Raw genomic sequence first — 10,655 nt, 5'->3', positions numbered from 1 at the left:
AAATAATAAGAATGCTTGGGAATGAGATGCCAAACAGCTTTGATAGTTCTAATAAGTATGTGATTTTGTAAAGTGGTGATAAAAAAAGACCGCCTGAGTTTGTTGTGGGCTCTTCTCAGACTTGGGCGCGTTTGGAACCCTCGTAGCTTAAGTTTTAAGTTAACGTAATTAATTATCACCACTACTCGTACATCATTGTTTGACAATTTAACAATCAGAAAGTGTACAATTTGAATAAGTGACTTTGACTTTGACTTTGTGAAGATTTACTTTTTCACGTAGGTACTTGACCAGTTTTTCGTCTACTGTTCGGGATTCATCTGATAGTTCGATAGAACGCAATGACCTAGAAAAGATCGATTTCATATTTTATGTGTGTCTATGGAAGAGGTGTGTTCTCTAGTCAAGTAGGTACAGTCAGCATCGAAGCTAGGTTTGCACCCGCCAGTACAAGCGACTATGGACAGGTGTAAGCTAGCTTTGTTGCTGACTGTACATACCTACGAATAAAAAATATTCGTCATTTCCTCCAATTTATATTAGCTACCTGTGAAAGACGAATCTCCGTGTCACGGGAGTCAAATTATCACAATTCATAACGTTTTTTATGAATTACCACAGTTTAATAACTATACAGTAACGAGGTAGGTGTTGCTAGCAGTTCTGCCCTTGGATTTAGGTTTTTTAATAATCCCGTGGGAACTCTTTGGTTTTCAGTCCGATTAGCCTATGTCCACCCTGTAGTGCAAGCTATCTTTGTGCCCACTCGTACCTAAAACTCTGTTAAACTGATGGGCTGCCAACACTAGCAGACAGACAGATAAGACCACTGCTTCAGAAAGGTTGTCAAAGTGAAAGAGAGGGAGTTGGAGATCCCAGATAAAGGCAAGAAGCGTTGACGATAACATTATCATACGTAGATTCTACTATTAATAGAAAGAACGTTTGTAATAGTAGTAATAGCACAGTAGAAAGAGAGACGCAGCACTCTGACGCACTTAATCTCGTGGTAAAAGTCGAACCTATGACTCTGCCATACTCTGCCATATAGATCTCTGAATTCCTGACGCCATCTCGGATCGCTCCCTCGCCGAACGATTGCTCTGTCTAGATGCCTTCGTCGAACCTCTGGTAGGTACATACTATGTTTACTTACGCTGTGGCAATAGTGCAACTGCGACGATGCAATCTAAGATGGGGGGTACTATCAGGTAAGGTATATTCATTTACCAACTGTCTGATAGCTAAACTGCGGCACGCCCACGCACCTCTATCACTCATTTGCTAATGAATGAGGAAATAATGAATTTCACAGTATTATTTACGGATGCGTTTGATTATGTTTATATCTGGCTTCCGAATGTAATAAAATTTACGGTATTTTTCCCCGTGATTTAGTGTTGAATAAATTTGGTTCACCTTGTGCGCATTTTGTATTATTTTTTCAGATTTCTTGGTATTTGTGGTAGCAACATTAATTTTATTACGTGGCCTTACCTATTGATTATTTAGCTACTACTATCTTACTATCTATTTGCCCCCATCATTATCCGCATCATCTTAACCCATGGCCTGTCCACTAATACGCCTCCTCACAGAATAATAAACTTTAGTCCACCACGCTGGCCAAGCGCGGGTTGGCAGACTTTACACACCTTTGAGAATATTATGGAGACTTCTCAGGCATGCAGGTTTCCTAACAATGTTTTCCTTTACAGTTAATGCAAGTGATACTGATTGCTTAAAAAAGTAGGTATGTCATCATCATCAGCCGTTGACGTCCACTGTTGGACATAGGCCTTCCCTAAAGAGCGCCACCACACCCGGTCCTCAGCCTTCCTCATCCAGCCACTTCCCGCCAGCCTCTTTACATCATCGTCGTAAAAAAAAACCAATTAAGTAATATACTTAATTGGTTAAAAAGCCGTTGAATGCAAAATATGTTTTTGAGTTATCTCCAAAAAACATGGTATTATACTTATTCGACTAAAAATTAGTTAAAAACCTTGGTCTTACATAGCATTATTTTTTAGAAACACTAACTTTTGAAAATCTCAACGTTTTCTGACGATTACTCAAAAATATTTTTCGCAGCTAACGGCTTTTTAGATAAAGGGCCCAGAAATGAAAACCAAACTACATCTGTAGGTACCTATAGCAGGAGAGTCTCATGTTAAAATAAATTGGAACAGCACAGAAATACCTATTACGCAAAATAATATTATCAGCACAACCATTTTGCACGATGTAGGTAGTTATTATAAAATTTGCTACAATTTTGGCGGCAAATTGTCACCTATCTCATAAATGAGATCGCGTTAACACTAGCCACGTTGATACGGAATACATGTGTTACCAATTTGTTTGCGAAGCGATTTAACAAGCTGCCTGCGGCCACAGAGTAGCCTACTATCAGCATGTCAAAATAAAATTTAATAAGCGCACCTTTTTTAATAAGTGATATACTTATGTATCCAAGTTTCAACAGATCTGGGCGAATGGGGTGTCATTAAAATCCTCACGTCAGCCTAAGTGACACCAGCAATAGTTTTTTTAAAAAAAAATCAATATATTGGATAAATTCACACTTATGAATGGCGCCATACAGCTCTGTTTTTAAATGTGAATTTTTACTTCTTAGTTTGTTTGTGATAGGACTTTCGTTTTTAATTTTTTAAATTAATTGTTTAAACCAAGTTTAGATAGTAGAAAAACGTCTTTTGGGACATTGTTTTGCTTTGTCAATACTGCACTCTCTCAGCTGATGGACTGTTTCCGCTACACTGTGGCACGGAGCCGATCAGACAGATTGTCAGTGGGCGCGTTTCCATTCCCCGCTAATTACTGAGCTCATTGCGGGCAAACACACCGCTTTGTCAATACTGCACTCGGTTAATTGATACGGAACTTTACAACTACCGATTTCCGATAATCGACTCGGCGAAATCGAATGATTAGCACGCGCCTACCGTAAAAACTAGTGGAGAGGTGTTCACTATTTTAACTTTTTCAAAAATCTATATTAGATATCATCATCATCATCATTGTCAACCGATAGACATCGATTGTTGGGCATAGGTCTCTTGTATGGTCTTCTACACACTACGGTCTTGTGCCATTGAATCCAGCGGCTCCCTGTGACTGTTTTTAACCCCTGACCCAAAAAGAGGGGTGTTATAAGTTTGACATATGTATCTGTGTATCTGTCTGTGGCATCGTAGCTCCTAAACTAATGAACCGATTATAATTTAGTTTTTTTTTATTTGAAAGGTGGCTTGATCGAGAGTGTTCTTAGCTATAATCCAAGCAAATCGGTTCAGCCGTTTGAAAGTTATCAGCTCTTTTCTAGTTATTACTGTGACCTTCACTTGTCGGGGGTGTTATAAATTTTTAATTTACACTTGTTTATTTTCCACAACAAAGATAGCAATATTATTGGTTTCTTCGTGCTCGTAAGCGCTTGACGGCTTGTCTGAGCACTGCACATTGCTCTATCATTAGCTTATATTATGTAAGTAGGTACAAAGTATGCGGTTAGTTGTAGTGGGTAATAAAAATACAAATAAGTATAAATAAAATCACTACAGAAACGCGTACATGCGTCTCTCTGCTTAGTACGGGGTCTTCAAACGACGACAGCCAGGACTTTTCTTCATCCATACTAATATTATAAATACGAAAGTGTGTCTGTCTGCTACCTTATCATGGCCCAACAGTTTAACCAATTTTGACGAAATTTGATACAGAGTTAGCTTATATCCCGGGGATGGATATAGACTACTTTTTCACGGAAAACAAAAGGGTTCCCATGGGATTCCTAAACACCCATCCGCTTAACCGATTTGGATGAAATTTGGAACCAAGGTAGCTTGCGTCTCTGCAATTGATATATGCAACTTTTTATCCCGGAAAATCAAAAAGTTTCCATGGGATCTTTAAAAACCGAAATCCACGCAGACGAAGTCGCGGGCATCTTCTAGTATATTATATTTTTAATATGCTAGCCACATTGAGACACTATAGAGATATAGGATTGATTCTAAACTAATCTTTGTTGTGATGGTATTTTTTTATTACAATAAAAGTATTGTCATTCCGTATTCTTCCAATTATATTAAACACTCAGCAACTGAGAAACGAGAATATCCCTCAAAGGGCCGTTGAAAATTCAATGAAATGTGTACAGAATCCATTTGGAGAGGCGAAAAAGTGACCACAAAGCGACTGGTGGATATTGGCGTGCAGCCTTTGCTCATTTTAATAGCCTGCTTTTTTCCTTCATCCGTGCTCTGATTTAATCGAACGGCCGCAAATATCCGCATCGAGATCATCCGCGAGTCCGCACGGTCGAGTGCGTCCGCACAAATAAACGCTTGATTTGATCACTCGCTTTGCACGCGGCGCGATCGGAAAAATGCAAAACTGCGCCCGAAATGGCGATCGAGGTTAATGAAATTATACCAAGTTAGTTGTAATTCTGTTTATTTTACCAAAAAACCACCAGGTTAAAAATTAGATCTTTACTTTAGACTTAATAATGATGCAGATAATGTACTAAAAGCTAAAAAATAATTAGGTAGGTAGATACCAGGTACACACAGCAAAATTATTCACTTACCAGTGCATACAACAAAGTATTTGCCCATAACTCATTTACGCATGATCTGTACCGAAAGATACCGACAATGCATTATAAAAAGATATTTGTAATGCATTGTCGGTATCTTTTCACCCTCTTTTCTTTAAGCGAATAATTTTACCGTGTGCCACACCACTCTTCTAATCAATTTAGGGTCTACAGCATTGGTCAGGCGAAAATCTTACGAATTACAATCTGGGGCTAATCGAATTTCTATTTATTCAGATTACGCTTCGCCCTACGATTTTATTTTAGTCTAAATTCTAAACAATGTTCTAGGGGTCTGAAGTCTAGATTGATGAGGAAAGTGGTATTAAAGACTGGTACCTTGGACCTACTTAATTTTTTTTTTTTTACTTTTAGTCATCAAACATGTTTCTTTGCAATAAAACTTTAAAAAAAATAATTAGCTACTTATTTTACTTTTGTTTTATTTTAACATTATAGTCAAACATTTCATCTGGTTTCCTAGGACCCAGATTTGATCGGTTAGGGTAGCCGAACGCCTGGCCCAATGCCTGGCCAAACGCCTGGCAGTAGCATTGGTTGTTGAAGCACAGCGGTATCATGAAGTTCGAGCATGTTCGACGGCAGGACGGTATGCACTCTGCATTGGTGGCACAACCCCAGCGGTTTTTTTTACCTGAAAGTTTTATTATACGTCTTATCATTATTTTTATTTCAACAAACTAGATTATTATTTTCTTAGTTATATATTTTAAATTTTATATATATACATTATGTTTACTTGCTTTATTTTATTAGTACACCCCTTCCACTTTCTTTAATTTTTATTATCTCCTCACCCTAAGGTTGCCTGGAAGAGATCGCTATTTTAGCGATAAGGCCGCCTTTTGTACATAAATCTATAATGTTATTTATATATTACTATGTCTTGTTGGTGTACAATAAAGAATAATTTTCTTTTTTACTTTAATGCACCGATGTGAAAAAATCGTTTCTTTTTTAAATACCGTAGGAAGAGATTGCGAAGTTTTGCTGGTCCAATATTATAAGTATTAGACTTTTAAATCAATAAATGAATAAATAAAAATATTTTTATTGAATTAAACTTTCACGAGTACCTACTTTTGAATCGTCAAAATTATCTACCCTTTCCTACCGGGAAGAACCAGCAAGAAACTCGGCGGTTGCTCTTTATAAAGATTTGATAAGTATACAATATTATGCTACGTATTTATAATAATATGTAGGTATAAAGTTTATTATTATTACAAAAAAAAGAAATAAAACGTTTCCTTACCTCGACCATACACCAAAAGAGGCAAAAATGCTACTACGATAAATATCAAGACCTTCGCTAACCTCATTGCCTGTACTTAACGTTCCAAAATTAACTATTAAACTAACTCTATTGACTCAATTAATCCTATTTAAATAAAATATTATGATCTTATTATTAAGTTTATTAAAGTAATCAAGCATATTAAATCGTAAGTAATTAATTGGCTTGAAAATAGCAATTTAACAATGCAGGGTGTTTGGTAATTAGTATATAATGAGGACACGTACCCATGCTACTTTGATCTGATAAACACAATGCTGAAGTATAGTGACGAAATAAAATAACAAAAATATCCATACAAAATTTAAAAAAAAATTATGTCAAAGTTTTCATGGCCCTAACGTGCCGTAACTCAATGAGATCGTTGGCCATCTTTAGATAGGCCGAGGCCAACGATCTCAGTGAGTTAGGGAACATTAAGGCCATGAAAACTTGGTCATAAAAAAATTAAAATTTTGTATGGAAATTTTTATAATTTTATTTCGTCATTTTACTTCAGTACAAGTTTTTGGCGCTAAAATCCGGCCGAATACTTTTGCCGAATATTCGGCTATTCGGTCAGGGGCCTCACCGAATATTCGGTATTCGGTATACTGCCGAATATACTATTCGTTGCAAGTCTACTAATTACCAAACATCCTGTATAGATAAGTACATATATAAATAAAAAACGTTTTATGTGATGAATTTTTGTATTAAGATTTTACTTTTAATGAATTGCCATTTATTGGTTATTAGAGAACCGAACGACATTTGTTTGGAGCGTCCTACGAATTAAAAAACCCATCATTGATTTAATTAGGTGGCAGATAGCCGGGTAGTCCACGATGCCGTCTATCATCCACTGCAGGTTGACAGTAGCAGATGTGCTCGAAGCAGAGCGCATAGGGCGTAAGAGTTGGGCACATTTTGCAATTTGGAACACATTGTTCGGAGTAGTCACAGTAGATGCCCTGCAGTTGATGCGTTGAAACCTCTGAAAATAATAAATTACATACAGAGTGTAATTAGAATGCAAGCAGAAACGGAGACTGGTGATAGTACTGATGATTGACCGATAAGATAATCTAATATAAGTATAGAAAAGCTGACTGACTAACTAAGTGATCTATCAAGTAGCTCAAGCTACTTGACGGATCGGGCTGGACATGCAGATAGTTATTATAACTCACACATCCGCTAGGAAATGATTTTTAAATTTTCAACCCCTAAGGGCCTTTTCAGTGCGACGCGGACGAACCACGCGGACGCCCGCGACGGACGGCAAAATGTATGAAACCTCAACAACTCCGCGACGCGCACAGCTCCGCGTCGCTCTGAACGCGCTGTTGAGGTTTCATACACTCCACCGTCCGCCGCGGACGTCCGCGCAGGCCATCCGCGTCGCACTGAAAAGGCGGGAGTAAAATTTTGGGTTTTCTACGCGGACGAAGTCGCGGGCATAAACTAGTAACATATAAAAAAAATCTGTATTTTTAATAGCAAAAAAAATATTGGACACTTTTTTGGATGTAACATCCGTCAGGTTGATTCTTTTTGTATAAAATATAGCTTATGTCACCCGGACAATAATAACGAATCGATTGACACCTCACGACTCAGTAGTAATAGGCGCTACGGTGGAACACACATAAATACAAACCTACATAACAGTACATAACATACAATAGACTCAATAATAGACTGCTAAAATCATAACCACCCTTCCTTTTGGCTTTGCCGTTGTCGGGTAAAAAATTGAAACGTTCAAACTAAATTAAGAGATAACAAGACGAATGCAGAGCATCATGAGTAGGATAAGCGAGTAAGCCATACTAATATAATATTATAAATGTGAAAGTGTGTCTGTTTGTCTGTCTGTCTGCTAGCTTTTCACGGCCCAACTATCTAACCAATTTTAATGGGTACAAAATTAGCTTACATCTCGGGGAAGAACATAGGCTGCTTTTTATCCCGGAAAATCAAAGAGTTCCCACGGGATTTTTAAAGGCTCTTCCATTTAACCAATTTATATGTTTGTGCAATGATAGCTTTAATAATTATGATTTAATATTTGATAATGATAGCTAAAGGCAATTTTTTATCCCGGGAAAGGAGAATCCCACGGGATTAAAAATAACCTTAATCCACGCGAACGAAGTTGCGGGCATCATCTAGTTTATTATAATATTGTTACCAAGTTTAAATTGTAAAAAAAATATAACAGAAAAAAAGCAAAAAATTCCTTACCCCCACGAAAAGCTGAGGCGGATAACATGACCACCGCTAAGACCGCCATCAAGCAAGCAAGGGACTTCATCGTTACTACAAGTTACAATTCAGTTTGCAAATCCATACAACAATCCCTCGTTTATATGGGATCCTACAAAATCAAACTCAATCACAAAGTGAGTGTAACTAATTCTTGACGAATGCCCATTATAAATCTAATTTTAAAGTGTATGAGAAAATTTAAAAGGAGAGGTGTGAAACTTAAAATTAAAGGCTTGTAATATTAATACAAATAACAATAATTCAAGAACAATAAGGATTAGATACGCTACAGAGTACAGCCATGCGCGAAATTTATTAAATTATTGAAGTTATGAAAAGAACAATCGCTGAGTTTCTTGCTAATTCTTCTTGATAGGAAGGATAATAGCATGGATATTGCGAATTTATGTGTGCAAGATTCACTCGACGATTCGAAAGCACTTGCAAAAAAGTTTATTTGAATAAAAATCTTTCTTTTTTACCCGACTAGACTGCGGCAAAGCCAAAAGGAAGGGTTATGATTTTAGCAGTCTAAGTACGTATATATGTAGGTGGGTATGTATGTATGCCTGCGTAGCAACCAAAACAAAAAGAATTATTACTTTTTTTTTCTCTCTCGTCTGGCTTTTACAATGATTAGCCAATGCCAAGTTTCTAGTTATTTGTAACAAGTTAGCTAAACTATACAAGTATGGACCCCGTCTGTGCCGGCGCTCGCCGACACACGCACGGCACCCCCTTAGAGCGCTTTCCAGTCAGTTTTAACAAAAAAAAAACACTCCAAAAAGTTACAACACGCGCGCCAGTAAACGCCACCACAGACGAAGTCCAAATTATTACTTACAATTTACAAAAACTAAATTTTTAACTTTACAGAAAATTACACGTCTATTTAGTAGCATGGCCACCTCAATGAAGTAAGTGCTATGTTATTTCAAAAACCTATTAAATCAATTAGTCACAGGGCAAATAAAGCGTTTATATAGGAACCAATGCGCTTACTTATTCGTAATCCACTGTCGAAATTACAGCAAAATGAAGGTAGCAGGAGCTCTGTTGTTGATCGCTTTGCTGGCTAACTTCTTTACTGATATTTATGGGACGCGTAAGGCTTATTTTTTATTTTAGCACACTTTAATTAGCTTATATAAACGGTGAAATTTTTGTGTTTTTTTTAACTCTTTATTTGAATTCATGTCATATATTTGTATTATAGTTACTTACAATTCAGCCTTCATCTTTTAAGTAACTTTTTAATTTTTATTTAAGTGACTATTTAATTTCTAGAGCCATGGCTAAGTGAATAGCCTTAAATACTATCGATTAAGTACACACTGCCTGGTATCTTAGAATGGCAGTTATATTAAACCCATACCTAACCCATATCGGTTTCTACACCGCATAGTACCGGAAATTCCTTGGTGGCACGGATTTGCCGGTAGGGCCGTAACTACCAGTGGTCGTAGTCTCCTGACAGACCCGACCAGTGACAATTTAGAAAGCTTAAATTCTCAAATAGCCCTGGCGAGAATTGAAAACCTGGGAGTTCCCGCTTATAAACTCCCTGGCGCAGTTTCACCGCAGTTTATTATTAAAATTAATAATTATTAACATTCTTCTGGTTTGAAATCCTAGAAGAATGTTTGTAATCCTGCCACCACGCCCGTCGGAAAGCAGATTCCACCAAAAAACACGAGAAAACGAGCAGAGCCGCCAAAAAACTCCAACGTATCCTATGTTTTCATATGTGGTAGGTACATAAACTTTGTAATTTTTTTCAGCTTGTATGTTCGATAGCGACTGCGACCCAATATGCACAACCAGTTGCAGTACAGCTGGAAAATGCATCCAGTCTGCATGTTACTGTGAAGCTCCTTCCGATTCCGAGCCATCTGCCTGCGGAGATCACAGTCGGCCTCGACTAGTTCCAGTGAGACCTTAGAAACGTTGAAAAACGTTTACTATGAAACTGTGAAATAAAAGTGAGATTTCAAAAATAAATCGTGTTTCATTTTTTTCCCGTAAATGCAAATCAATCAGTAAGGGAGCCTCTCTTACCTGATAGAATGATTAACATTAGATTTAGGTCATTGTAAAAAATAAATAATTAGAGCTCATTGAATTTTTATCCGACTACGGCAAAGCCGAAAAAAAGGGTTATGATTTTAGCAGTCTATGTATGAATGTATGTATGTATGTATGTTTGTATCCAGATTCTGTTTGTTCCACCGTAGCGCCTAAACTACTGGGCCGATTTTGATGAATGAGGTGTCAAGTGATTCGTTGTAAAGGCCCGGGTGACATAGGCTATATGTTATACGAAAAAAATCGGCCAGACGGATGTTACATCAAGAAAAGTGAGGGTCTTAAATTTTTTTAGTTGCTATTGTATCAAGTGGGGTGTCCAACGAAAGAGGAGAAAATTATGAGTTCATAAATATAAATATAGTTATTATT

General features: G+C 37.2%; 3 long non-coding RNA genes across 3 annotated transcripts; 1 reads left to right on the top strand and 2 right to left on the bottom strand.

Moving 5' to 3' along the window:
- Window positions 1-4,465: 4,465 nt before the first annotated feature.
- Window positions 4,466-6,016, bottom strand: LOC123867294. Its single transcript, XR_006796376.1, has 2 exons — window positions 5,904-6,016; window positions 4,466-5,282 (listed from the first exon to the last, which is right to left on the bottom strand). It is a non-coding gene; the product is annotated as an uncharacterized LOC123867294 (long non-coding RNA).
- Window positions 6,017-6,618: 602 nt separating this feature from the next.
- On the bottom strand, window positions 6,619-8,380 carry LOC123867295. Its single transcript, XR_006796377.1, has 2 exons — window positions 8,175-8,380; window positions 6,619-6,921 (listed from the first exon to the last, which is right to left on the bottom strand). It is a non-coding gene; the product is annotated as an uncharacterized LOC123867295 (long non-coding RNA).
- Window positions 8,381-9,080: 700 nt separating this feature from the next.
- Window positions 9,081-10,199, top strand: LOC123867312. The gene is made up of 2 exons (XR_006796383.1): window positions 9,081-9,303; window positions 9,980-10,199. It is a non-coding gene; the product is annotated as an uncharacterized LOC123867312 (long non-coding RNA).
- The last annotated feature ends 456 nt before the right edge of the window (window positions 10,200-10,655 follow it).

Source organism: Maniola jurtina, chromosome 8, assembly GCF_905333055.1.
Source record: "Maniola jurtina chromosome 8, ilManJurt1.1, whole genome shotgun sequence".
Taxonomy (NCBI): Eukaryota; Metazoa; Arthropoda; class Insecta; order Lepidoptera; family Nymphalidae; genus Maniola; species Maniola jurtina.
Note: the sequence above shows the minus strand (reverse complement) of the source record. Positions and strands in the feature narration are given on the sequence as shown.